This window comes from Cynoglossus semilaevis, chromosome 5 (assembly GCF_000523025.1).
Source record: "Cynoglossus semilaevis isolate Cse_v1.0 chromosome 5, Cse_v1.0, whole genome shotgun sequence".
Classification (NCBI taxonomy): domain Eukaryota; kingdom Metazoa; phylum Chordata; class Actinopteri; order Pleuronectiformes; family Cynoglossidae; genus Cynoglossus; species Cynoglossus semilaevis.
In genome coordinates this window covers 11,006,560-11,019,854 of record NC_024311.1, presented here as the reverse complement: position 1 = coordinate 11,019,854, position 13,295 = coordinate 11,006,560, and the positions used below count along the sequence as shown (strand labels likewise).

Sequence of the window (13,295 nt, the reverse complement as noted above, 5' to 3'; positions counted from 1 at the left end):
TGAGGGAGAATAACAGTATTTGCATTGAGCAAAGGCACCATTGTGTCAATGTCAAATGGAGTGTTTGTAATGTCTCTCCGGCTCCTTTCCTCTCTGCGCTGCTGGAAAACATGGGCTTTATTCATTTCAAATATTCCCAGTGATGCATTAGTGTCAGGATGTGTCGGTTCCATTTCTCAGAGACGAGCAGAAGCCTGACAGTCTGGGTGCGTGTGTAAATACAACAGAAAACACTTAACTATGAGATCATCTACACAGGGTTATTAATCTTGCTTTTTAAGGCCCTGTGCGGCCTTCTGTTGCTATTTTCAGACCCATGTTGTAAAAAAAAAAAAAAAGATCCATTAAGAAGATGGACGTATTTTGGGGATATTTCAAAAACAAAGGAAGCGCACAAGTTGTGATTGTTTGGGCAGTTGGTTCAGAGAACGTTGATATAAGGCCTTACCGACACACGACTCGGCTGCCAATGCTGCTGTAAATCTTCACATGTTGGATGTTTTCTTTTAGTGCATGGGCTGAAACTCACCTCAGGCTTATTATATAGCATTTTATTCACCGTCATGTGCCTCACAGAGAAATCGTTTCCTATTTATTCAAGACATCTAAAAAAATCCCTATAAGAGCAACTAAGCATGAACTGCAATGCATTAAATGTTGAAAAATGAATCTGCCTGTCTGACGTTACAGGTTGCTCAAAAAGATCATCAGCAATCATGTTTTCCTGAATGTATTCAAAACAATACATTGAGAAAAAGTCACTGATATTTAACATTTTATATATATATATATAAAACACACATTATCCATTTTCTACTCCAAATTGTTGGCCTTTCAGAAGTCAAGGACGATCGACTTCTTTGCAAAGGGACACCAACCTTTGTATCAACCAAGGTTTACTTCAATTAACTTGAACTAAATAAGTAATGGGTGGAAAGGCTACTTAGAGGTTTTATTCTTAAGACATGAAACCCATTAATTATCCCCATCAGTGTGAGACGGAGAAGGTCCATCAAAAGAGAGTAAAACTTTTGATCACTTCAAAAAATTCTAAATGTCAGGTAAACGCAACAAAAGGCACATGAGAACAAATTGCAAATAACTGATCAGTTTCTGTACTAACTGTTCACATGTGGCAGCTTCTGAAAGGAAAATACAACAAACAACATATAAACAAACGAAAGACAATAACGTGGGCCCTGAAATTACTCTTCTTTGTTTTTCGAATGTCCAAAGAGGCAGGTGAAGTCTGCCCTTATTACCAATGTCAGAGATTCGATTAAAGCACGAGGAAGGCAAATGATCCCAATGAACTAATGATTAATCCAGTAGGTCTATTTACTAATGTACCAGAATGCATTAGAGGCATAAGTTAATGGGGACAGGACATCAATTCAAATACAAATGAACCACATTTGCATTGGACGCTTATTGACTGGTGTAACAAAACGAATTACAAAAGGTAATCTACTTATAAACCTTAGAGACAAATGAAACATGATTCCGTGCATATCTAGGATTTAACCTGAACCCACTCTTGCCTCCAGAAATGATGGCATCAATACCTACAGATTAAACAATTGGCTGTCAGAATAAACATCATAATCTGTACAGATTACAGATCAGGCAACAAATAATTAATCTCATTGCCTATCAGTACATACAGAAAATTCATTTTAAATAAACAGCACAACTAAGTTAAATTAAGGGGTCTTTATATGATCAAAAATATATTCTAGTAAAGTTAGATAATTTTAGAGAGCTTTTTGTGATGTATTGTTGTCACTTCTGTTGAGGTATTTTTCACATACACACACAGATTTCACAAGCGGGGGGGTCAGCAAACCTACAAAAAGCGACATGGTTATGACACTTCTAAAATGACTTCAGGCAACAGCAGAACCTTCCCAGGGGGTGGGTAAAAAAATAAAAATACTGGTCTTATGCTTGGTGGATGAAAGGACTGGGCCTAATCCCGGCTTTGTTGTCATACATAAATGAACATGAAAGCCCACTCTCGTGAATTGCTTCTCTCTGGGCCCATGGGCATGGAGCTGGACCCAGATCAAGTTTTATTAGTAATGCTGCACTCCTAACTACGGACTTGAATTACTGAAGAATATTCCAGAGTTTGAAGGAAATCTATCCATCCTCTCTTCCCAGCGGTAATGACACTTTTGCCAGCTTGTCTAATACCATCTAGTAAGTGATTTTTCGTTAGGGGAGGAGGGGGTTTAAAAAGAGAAAAAGCAGCAGTTCTATTTGATGTTTCGATCTGAGATTGATCTCAGAGAAAAGACTCACATTCTGAAAGTAGGATTATTGGCTTCACCAGCTCTCCTCAGATGTCAAAGATCTTTGAACAGCCTTGTAAAGTGCACTTCTTCCAGGCTGCTAGTGAACTGCTTATGAACTCAGCAAAAAAAGCACCTGTTTCCATATTAATGAGGAACTGTGGACTTGACATGGGTCCACTTCCCACACATACCTGTTTCCCTGAGAATTTCGATGGTTTTTCCTGGAAACCGTGGAAGGTTTTTCTCTGCATCAATTTGTGGGAGTAAACTTCATCAGCTGCAGAACACCGCACTGTGCAGAAAAACAAAAACAAATTTTGTTAAAATACACATCACACTATATAATATTGCGTAGGACAAAATGAAACATCTGAACATTACTTATCTAATTGGTCTCAACTGAACAGTCAAATTAAACTGCAGAACAGGTAAAGAGGCATAAACAGTACTACTGACAGGTAAATTCTCTCGTGAAATTGTAGCATTAATTCTCTTTAAGATTGGAAAAAAACTAAAAAATAAAAATCTGTTTGCATTTGTTTAACTGATAACTATAAAAATATATATTTATTTTATTTTTATTTTTTTGCAGGACTACAAACTCTTATTGATTATTTAAAAAACCTACTTAGATTCAATAAATTGCAAAGGTGCATTCTTTTGTATTGCAGAGTAGATGTGATGCTAGTAATATGTTAGCTTGTGTATGTTTGCAGTGTTTGAAGTAAGTGGGAGCGGGGGGGGGGGGGTGAGGGGGGTGGCAGCATCGCTGAACTGTAATTGATAATGTAAAGGCAGATGGGGGTCTCCAGGGAGACAGAAAGAATCCAAGCAGATGGCCAAATTGCCATTTATTTATGTGGAGCAGAGGACCCGGCCCTCTGGTCCACATGGTATGATGGATCATTATAGCTCTCAGTGCATAAACACCAATATGCTTTTAAATCTGGACAGCAAAGTTGAAGACAGCCAACAAGCAAATGTGCCATATTTCAGAGGTGCTGTCAGGAGCATGGGGTGAAGGGAGGGGTTACGGTAAACAACCTACGCTACAATGAATCTAATTAAAGACCATACGCTCACGAGCTCCCAGTGCCTGCCTCCGCTGCCTCAACACTGCAAAAATGCAAAGTGGAGGTTTGTGTCTGACAAGTCTCTGCTCTGCAAAAATACAAAGAGTACAGAATGCTGGTGTAAAAAGGAGCTGACAGTAGCAACAAATGTGCATATGTATGTGTATTTTTTTTGCGACACGCATCTTGATCAGGAGTCAAATGAAGCATCCATCAATCTCTCTCTCTCTCTACTCATCTCACTCTCTCAACACAACAGTGTGTTAACAGGATACACTGCCATTCTCTTCAATCAGACACAGACAGATTGCTTAATATGGTTGAGGCTCGTTTGATCCCACCCTGTCCTTGGGTTAACTCTATTAATGTCACCCTGCACCACCCATTTCATATTTACCAGGACTCTTTCATCTCACCATGCAGTAATGGGCCTCCTAATGTGAGGGCAGTGATGTGAAGGCCATCCATCCCACTGAAATTACACAGCATACTCTCACTACTTCTCATAAGAACACTTCAATACTAACCAGTTTTTCTGTCTTCGCTCTTGTAGCTTTAAGCAACGGATCTAAATTATTGAACAAATTTGTCAAACTTTGATAAAAAAAGAAAATTGTGTTAACGGATCAGCAAAAATCACGAAAACTATATTGCTGGCGGTGGATGAATGATTGTGCTTTCAATAAAAGGCTGTAAATAAGGTTATCACTTCAGGTAATGAACGTTGCTTCTCTAAAAACCGCCTTATGCTGATACAAAATAGAAATGCTCAAAGCTCTTTCACCTAGAGTCATTAAAAAAACAAGGGTTTTTTTTTTAATTTTTTATACCAGCCTACTTTGATTACAACTTTTATAACACACAAAAACAGGAAGCTGACATTTGGTCAGTGATGAACATCTGAGGGACCTTTGAAAAACAAGACTGCCCAGAGAAGGAGCGTAAATGTGTCATTCAGCCAGGAATGCATCTCACCTCCCTGACAGGGCCTCCCATATTTTACATTCCAAAGTAACACCAGCGAATATTAATATTTGCTTTTCATTTAAAGCAGCACTATTGAGAACATAGGGAAAAGCCTCAGGCTGACAAATGGGACCTTTGGACAGGATATAATAGCAGGTTATATCAGCTAATAAAATAGAAGTTTATGCAGATATTTTTTTAAATGAAATAAAAATTATTGCAAGGGCAAAAGATCATATTATTAGCCCTTACTGAAGCAGCACACTGTGAAGATAAACACAGCACAGACTCCTACTGTAAGCCAGTGTTTACCTACAGGGTTATCTACTAATGGATGTGACCGTGTAGACAGTAAATATTTACTCCATGAGGAGATGCTTTGCAACCAAAAGGCTTTAATAAAAATCAACTGAATTAAAGAGCAAATATGTAACAGCTGTCTCACTTTGTATAAAGCAAAATGTCCAAATTGCTCCCCTAGGTGGTGCTATAAACACAGGTTAAGTTTGAGTGAAACTGAACAATATTGTTTATAATTAATGTAAACGTGCTCAGTGTATAATCACTGTAACAGACACACATTAATCACTACAGAACCAAGTCTATTTAGTCCTAACACACAGGTCAAGACAAACACAAAGCATCACAAATATACACCTCAGCATTTTGAATTGTACACCACATTGTACTGACTTCTAAAACTGTGCATACACAGCAGACAAAAAGCTAAATTGATGTTTTAGATGTTTAATTTATTGAATTCTCTCCTCTGTTCCTCTACCTCACCTCTGCGTTTTGTTTTGAGTACCATTTAAAGTGTATTACTGCAACCTACCACAATTGTGTTCCATCGGTAAACATATTTAACATTTTAAAGCCCCAACCACTTTGACAGCTTAGCTAGAGATGAAAAACTCAGCTTCACTTAATGTGGCCTAATAAAAATGATTCAACTGTTGTATGACTTTAAGGGTTTGTATGGCGGGAATAGCTTCACGTTCTAAAAAAGAGCACTTTACTATCCATGTGAGTGATTTAAAGTTTGGAGAAAGTGATCAAAATTAAAATCTTCTCTAAATTGACCTGATGTATGTGGACAAAAACTAATTATTAATTATTTTAACAATTACCACATGCATTTCACATTACAGCACAGTAATAAGAAAAACTGCAACCCCCTAAAAGAAAATACTCATCACAATTATGACTGGTTAAAAAACTTATACCAAGCTGTCACAGCTGCTGCCTATCAACGGTTAAAATCTGCAGTGCTGAACAGATATGCACTAAATGCATGATTTCTCCTAAGTAACATCAGACAGGAACCCATGTGATGAGGCCACGGAAAACTAGGTCATTTGTTTGAAATACTGGGCAATTTTCCGTCAATCAAAAATCCTTCTTTACCACATGCACTAAGAATTCCCAGAGGGACACTCATTCCATACATGAAACAAAAGAGAAGTGGGTAAATGGACGAAAAACGAGGGCCATGTTTCAAATTTAGGAGAGCACTCGTTGCACACATCAAAGAGAAATGGATGATTTTACTAAAATGGTGTCAGTCTCTGCACTCAATTTTGGTAATAACTTGCCCCAGAAAAGGAAGAAAGAATCTGGAAGCAATTTGTGACAGAACAGCCAACTTCTCTTTTTCCTCTAACAAAAGTTATTATAACTATTGACCTTTCCAGTGCTTGAATGGCATTTCCAAGCATCCAGCGATGCCACTGCCGTTCTCGAACGGAACTTTTTAATTCTGTGCGTCAGTGTTGTTTTAGGCCTTCTCTCCAGGGGAAGGCACTTAAACTATTACTGTACGCCCACTCTTACCATACCATTGGAACAGAAAGCCTTTTTACTATTCCTGTCAAAAGAAGCTGAGCAAAAAAATATGTTTGTGGTAGCTTTTTTTTTTTTTAATTTGCGGGTAGAAGGTTTGCATTAATTGTAGGCAAGTGTTAATAAAACTATAGATCTTCTTTGTTCCTACCTGTTTAATGACTTATTTAAATTAGATGATTTAATAAACAATTAAAATCGATGAATAACTAAAAATAAATAAACTTGACATTGACCCACCATAGCTGTACATTTATTTAAAGCATATTTGTATATTAAAAAGATTAATATAAATACTTCTTATGTTAAAATTATATTATTATTAATAATAAACAAACTCAAATTATAACTTCACAGAGAAATACAAAAGCTAACAAATTTATTTTTCAGAAACTACTAAGGAATTGTTTAATTTCATTTATTATTTATGTATTTGTCTGTATGTGTATGCGTTATGGCTAACCTGCTATCACCAACTTCTAACTGTTTGAAGTGATGGGACCTGAAGGGCACACAAGCCTCTCAGATGAAAAATACATCAATTGTGTTGTGGAGTGACCTAATAGATATCTTTAATGTGTGATATGAACATGGTGTAAACAGCAACAGCAGCAGAACTCCACCGTTCTCCTCTTTCACCAACCCAATGACCTCTCTTCCTTTAACACTGCTGCTCCCTGGTGGTGTATTCTGTTTCTCATTGGTACAATAATAAAAAAGCCGTTCTTTTGCTATTTTGAAATGATAAAAAAGTCAAATTATTCTCATTGAATGAAATAAAAGTCTTATAATGTTGCTTAATTAGGGGGGAAATACTTATTTTAAATGTTACCAATTAAAACAGTGCTTCATCAGTTTAGGTTGAACATTTGGCTGAAAGTGGCAGAACTGGCGATTTTTACAAAATAATCCATACACTTTAATCTGCCTGTCCTGCCATCCTACGGCCTTCATCCGAGCCCCTGTCTCTCACTAAAGCAATCAGGTAAATCCCACATTAACTCCTGGGAAACAGCCCATTAATATTTCACTTGTTTCCAGGCCTGTTTGTGCCATACATCAATGCCCAGCCACTCCTTTCACAGCCATACATTAGAACTATTCTCAAAATACTTCATTGTCAGCCTGTGGCAGCCTCATTACTTATTAAGATAAGCGAAAAGATGTGCAGGAGCAGTGTGTGGCTTAGCTTGCTTTTCAAGCTCCTTTTTTCAGTTTCCTTCATTCCTCCTTCCTCCAACTTCTTTGTACTAATTTGTGTGCAAACATTGTCACAGAAGCTTTAGGAAGTAACTTGGCTTCAAATAGGAAAAACTAAAAAAAACATCTGAGAATAATGCTGTATGATGAAGTGTGTGCATTAAAAACCACAGAACAAAGTAACTTCGTAGAGACGGTTGTATCATGGTTGGTGGGATTGTTCCAACTTTACTACATTTTGGCCTTGTGGTCATTTGAATTGAAACTTCCAACTTGGAACATGGGAATTATGTTCTAGTACAAGTGGAAAGAAGAAATAATATGAACCCAAATGGAATTGTATTGTATTTGTGGTCTGAAACAAAATGAAATTGACTTGAGGCAGAGCTGCATTTAAGATGCTGAGATGTGTTGTTGCTGTGACCACGGAGACTGGGGTAAAATGTGTCCACAATGGCAATTGAAGGGTAGAAGAAGAAATCATGGAAAAAGTGAGAGGATAGGGAACTGTAAATAAGTGCAAGACATATCTTTAAAATAATTAAAAATAAAAAAGTGTCCCAGTTTTCCTGCAAGAAAAAAAGTTGACACAATTAGAGAATGCAAAATCTGAGATAAGGTTTGATTATAAATATTATTTTAATTTACTCACAGACAATAAACAATACAAATAATAAGAGGATTGGGATGAAAGTTTTCTTTTTTCCCCCTATCAACCACTAATGGTTATATTAAAAAAATACAACATAATTGTTCATTCTTGACATCTATAAAAACAAGGATAGTTGTTGGCTTAAGCTCAGAAACCATAACTGGAAGACTATTAAATGGAAACCAGGCAAAACGGTGACAACTGCCCAGGTAATGTTCTGAAATTAAACTCCAGAAGGTCAACTGTGGGTTGGGAGGAAACTGCGTCTGGCATTCATTTCCTATACTGGCAAAAAAGGTCCAATACTAGTGGGGAAAAGTAGCTCCTACTTGCTGCCCAGTGCCTACAGTTGCACACAGTCTGGTTTAAAGAGATGATTTGATTGATCGGTTGAAATTCTGCTTCAGGTTTCTGCTCAGTTTGTGAACATGTACTGTAGCCCTGACCATCGACGAGTCGTGGTGCTGCAGGTACAGCCCATTTAAAGTACAGCTAATACACATTTGACGTTGAAAGTTCAACGGGTCCTTGCTGTGGAAGTGCAGGTGTGAGTATTAACACCTATTATGGTTTAGCTCCATTTAAGTGGCCCACAGCAATCTGCTAGAAAACGTAATGGTTGACCGTGGACCCTAGGTGTCTGGTCATCATTAATGTGATTGGTTGCACCTGTGCTGCTCAATGCTGCAGTACACTGAGGTTACCACTATGTCTTTGTTTGTGGAACACAGTCAGTGTTTGGTGGAAAAGTGTAACTTGGTTCTGTAGGCAATCATTTTGCTATCACTAATTTTATTGGTATGGTGGGGGAAAAAACAAAAATATACTGTGCTTCTTTCTCCTTTCCAAAGGGAAACCAAGATGGTCGTTGTCACTGTGCAACATACTACCTGGGTGCAGGAAGCACTAACTTGTTTTAATGCAAGTTTGTTTTTTAACTCTAATACACTGCCCTTATGAGAAAGTAAAGTATAATTCACTAAACTCCACAGACGCTACTTTTTTCCCCACAAACTTTAATAAAGGCAAAGCTCGTTCACCACAGCTGTTCTGATTGATGACGGGGACGAGGCCATATTTATCAAAGCACTCCCACAGCGGGTACTTTCATGTACCTTTTTAATGGTTAACAAAAAGCTGCTCCAGGGGCCATGCAGGTACAGTACAGGGAGCATCATCTGTTCCCAAGCAGATTATATACAATGTGCCTTTAAGATGAGGCTATTAGTCATCACAGGGCAGGTGGCAGGGCCAGGAACGTGAGGACTTACTGTGAAATGGTGAAAAATGGAGCAGCATTTCACTGGTCATGCATCACCTAGGATTCACCCTCACACACTCATCTGTCTCAAGATGACTAGGTTCATAGTTACTGCAGAACATCGTTTTGGTAGTTGGTGGTTTGGTGGTTATTAGGTAGAAAATAAACATTTTTTTTCATGCACAAAAAATGTAACTTATTATATCAAGATTACAGAGTAGAGTGTAATACCATAGTATCTTGCAGTGGTTCACAGACTGCAAGATACTGTGGTATTTACACAATATTCAGAGCAACAATTCAACAATTTCCCCAGGTGGTGATCAATAAAGTTCAATCCAATCTAGGCTAATAAAAAGTTCTTGCAAAGTAATACAAATGCAATACTGTATGCTGTGTTTTTCCTGAAATCCTTAAACATCAAAGTGTGAGTAATTACTTTTTATAGTGTACTGTAGCTCTTGTTTTTCACTCACACAAACAAATACATTCAGGTATGCACAAAATCCAGCAAAGTCTTTGGAAAGACTAAGTCAGGATAGACTAAAAACTACAAAGTCAAATCAACAGGTACATGCTTGACCGTGTGTGTGTGTGTGTGTTGCTGTATAGCTATAAGAGAGTTGTGCAGGGACGTCCCCGTGGTTCAGAGTGTGGCTCCCCCGACAGCCTGGGGTGTCACATCCATCTATGTCTTTTTGCCAAATTTGATTTTAAATATTTATCACACCATACATCTTGGCTGAAACAAATTGCCGGCAAAGTGCTATTGTCGGTGAAACATGTAGTAAGAAGGATGGAGGTTTTAGAGGCAACATCAATGTTTCATTTGGTAAAATATATGACTTTGAAGTATATGTGCAACTACAGCACTTTTCAAAAATAGATGCATTGTGCAAAAAGTGAAACTTTATCTGTGGCTATGGAAGAATGTTAGAAGCAAAGAATGTTTTACTGTGCTGTGTTTAAAATCCACTGCAGAGCTTTTAATAAATATCACTGTTGATGATGGTTTAATATGAATAGGACATTTAAAACTTGGCTAGTTTTGTATTTGAATCCAACAAACACATCATTAGCCTTTGTACATTGACCAAGAGAAACACAGTGTGACCGCTGTGTTCAGCCTAAAGCACAGTATTGCATGAGAACAATGCAATAGTCTATATTGCAGAGGCAGATGAGAAATGCTTGTTCACTTCCACAGTTCCACTCTGTTGAAGGACACCGATATATTGGACCTATTGTTTCCACTGTAGAAGTAACACTGGGCCAAATACAAAATAACGGTGGCTTTCCAGCAAACAGAGGATGATGTACAACTCACCCGGGGACAGGAAAACCACACCAGCATAACATTCTTCAGCACCTCTGCTGGATGATGCCAAAAAGCAGCAGCAGAGCCAGGTGACTCAAATATTGCTTCATTTTGTTCCACTGCTTCGCTCAAGGGAAGGTAGTGCTGCCACAGATTTGATTTACTGCACTGGTTTATCAACATCACACATTCTTGTTACCTTCTATATGATAGAAAACTGTAATACTGTACCTAGGGTAAAGTATGTCCATCCACCTAATAGGTGACACAGTAAAAACCCATACACCAGCCCCAGATGAAGAACTGTACCGCTGAAGGACATGGAGATATAAACGATGAGTGGAGTTATTTTAAAAGAAACAATAAGTTGTTAAATTAACCAACGGAATACCTCCCCTGAATCCTCGGGGCATCCATTGTTGCACACAGCCACAGAGAGAAAGAAGTAAAGATAATATACAACATCATTTAGTATAGTGCTCCAACAACATCTGGCTTTATTTACCTTCTTAATTGACTGATGACTACCGGGGCCCAGCTACACTGCGTTTAAATTTCTGACTGTCCCACCAATCCTTCTTGTGGCTGAGAGCTAATCTGCATTTGTCTGCATAATAAATAATTCTTTATTAATCTCCGTTTAGACGATAAATCACACGTCTGGGGTTTTAGGTGGGTTTTCCGCTTTCCCCTAAATTACCACATGATGGTGCTGTTGTCTTTCATGAAACAGAGTATGTCAGTTAAAATGGGCCGACTGTGTTGACGCTGTGTATTTTTGTCTACCAAAAATGGTAACGTCGTAAAACTTTTGATATTCTAAAGTATAATTGTAATACTTCCACTATCTAATTTAATAAAAAAAAACCTTAAAAATATTTTTCGCAATACTATTTTTTTCTAATTAACTGCTAGTTAGTTGTCTTTTATTTTAATTCCCAACGCTGACATATTTTTCAAGGCTTAAAGCCTTATGAAAGTCAGCATGACCAGGATACATGACATGTATTAATCTTCCCTGGCAACAGCCCCATGTCTTAGAGACTCCACTAGATGGCAGTAGTGCAGCACAGCTGCCGTACAGCCAGGGACTTTGTCCATGCCAGCACTATTCCCTTAAGCACGGACTAAAGAAATGCAGGTATTAATTACATATTCAGTAGGAACATATATTATTATGTGGTATAAAAAAGAAAACAGGAGCACACAACTGGTGCTGTGCAAGCAAACAAAGCCCAGCAACAACATTTACCAGTAGTAAAGGGCAAGGGGAAATGTATACTCATAAAAACCTTTTCACTATCCATAAATATGTATTACATCTGCAACTCCATTAGGCGAGGTGAAGTTTGGCCTTTGGGGTAGAAACCCGTGAACCTGCAAAGGTTTTACCTTTCTTTATCTTTACGCTTTTACCGATTACAGATATTCACCCCAGACGACGTGTAGCTGCAGACTAGAATCAAATACATACTTTTGTTCTGCAAGTGGGACAAGATTAAGGTTACTTTAATACATCTGGAACATGCCTTAAAAGTGGACCACGGTCTGCTGAATAGATTTATTCAAGTCAAATGTGGGGAGCTGGCATATGCAGATATCCTACATGTCCAAATGGAGAATTGCAGCTTCATTAAATTTGGCAATAAAATATTTGCAATACCTCATTGGCTTCTTATGGCCATAATGAAGAGAGTGACTGAATCCAAATGCAATGCATTAGGTTTAATTTGTTTGGTATTTCACAGATGATAATGCACTTGGAGTTGTGAGGAGACATTAAAAAACCAGGACATGGATGCGATCTTGCCTTGTGGTGAGCCTGGGTCACCACAGAACCACAGAGGCCTCTACTCTTTCCAGTAGGGATGATTTCAGAAGGCTTTTATGGAATTTCTAAAGGCATGAGCCCCGACCACATACTGGGAATGCCAATGGTAGATTTTACCATATTGCGTTTCAACATATAAGGTTACAGGATCTTAATTAGTGCAATTCCATTCCTTATAACTATCTGCAGCTGGCGTTAGTCCAGATACAGATAAGATGAGCGTGCTGACTAAGCAGGCCAGCCCAGGAGATGGCAGCGGAGTAAACAATGAAGCCGCTTGTCGGCCCAGTACGTGGCCCAGTAACGTGGCGAATACATTGACAAAATGCTATTGTAATGCTGATCTACAGATGACAACATTTGCTTATTACCCAACTGAAACTGCACACTATAAAGAAGAGGGATGAGGTGGGGGGGAGGGGGGGGATACAATATAAACTTTAATCTAACAAGCAGCTGATGAAGCACAAATGGAGACCAGAGATTGATTCTGACTAGAGCCGTGTCACAGTGAGTGTACTACTGTTAGAGAGAGCAAACAGCATCTTCAGAAACTGGTGAATCATGTTTATACTCAGTGTAAAGTGTAAAGATGTGGATGGAATCATTCATTTAATGTTTATTTCTTTGACATTTAGGCTCTCTTCTAACCAGCAAAGTCCTATTATTGGTTAATTTCACTAACATAACATTTTTTTAAAATAAAAACTAATAAGCACTGGAGCAGAAGAACGACTCTCTCGTTGAATGACATCCTTTAATTCTCAGAACCCTGCTCTAATCTATTCCTTACACACAAAGTAGCTAATCAATTACAACCCCCAGCTAATGTAGGAAGATGCCTTTCATACACAG

General features: G+C 38.2%; 1 protein-coding gene across 2 annotated transcripts in view; it reads right to left on the bottom strand.

The window, feature by feature from the left end:
- Positions 1–13,295, bottom strand: part of tox3 (TOX high mobility group box family member 3) — a 280,269-nt gene that overhangs the window by 188,036 nt on the left and 78,938 nt on the right. For both annotated transcript variants that reach the window (XM_025055555.1, XM_008310453.3), the window contains exon 8: positions 2,489–2,589. The gene's annotated coding sequence lies outside the window, so the exon portion shown is untranslated. The remainder of the gene's footprint in view (positions 1–2,488; positions 2,590–13,295) is intronic.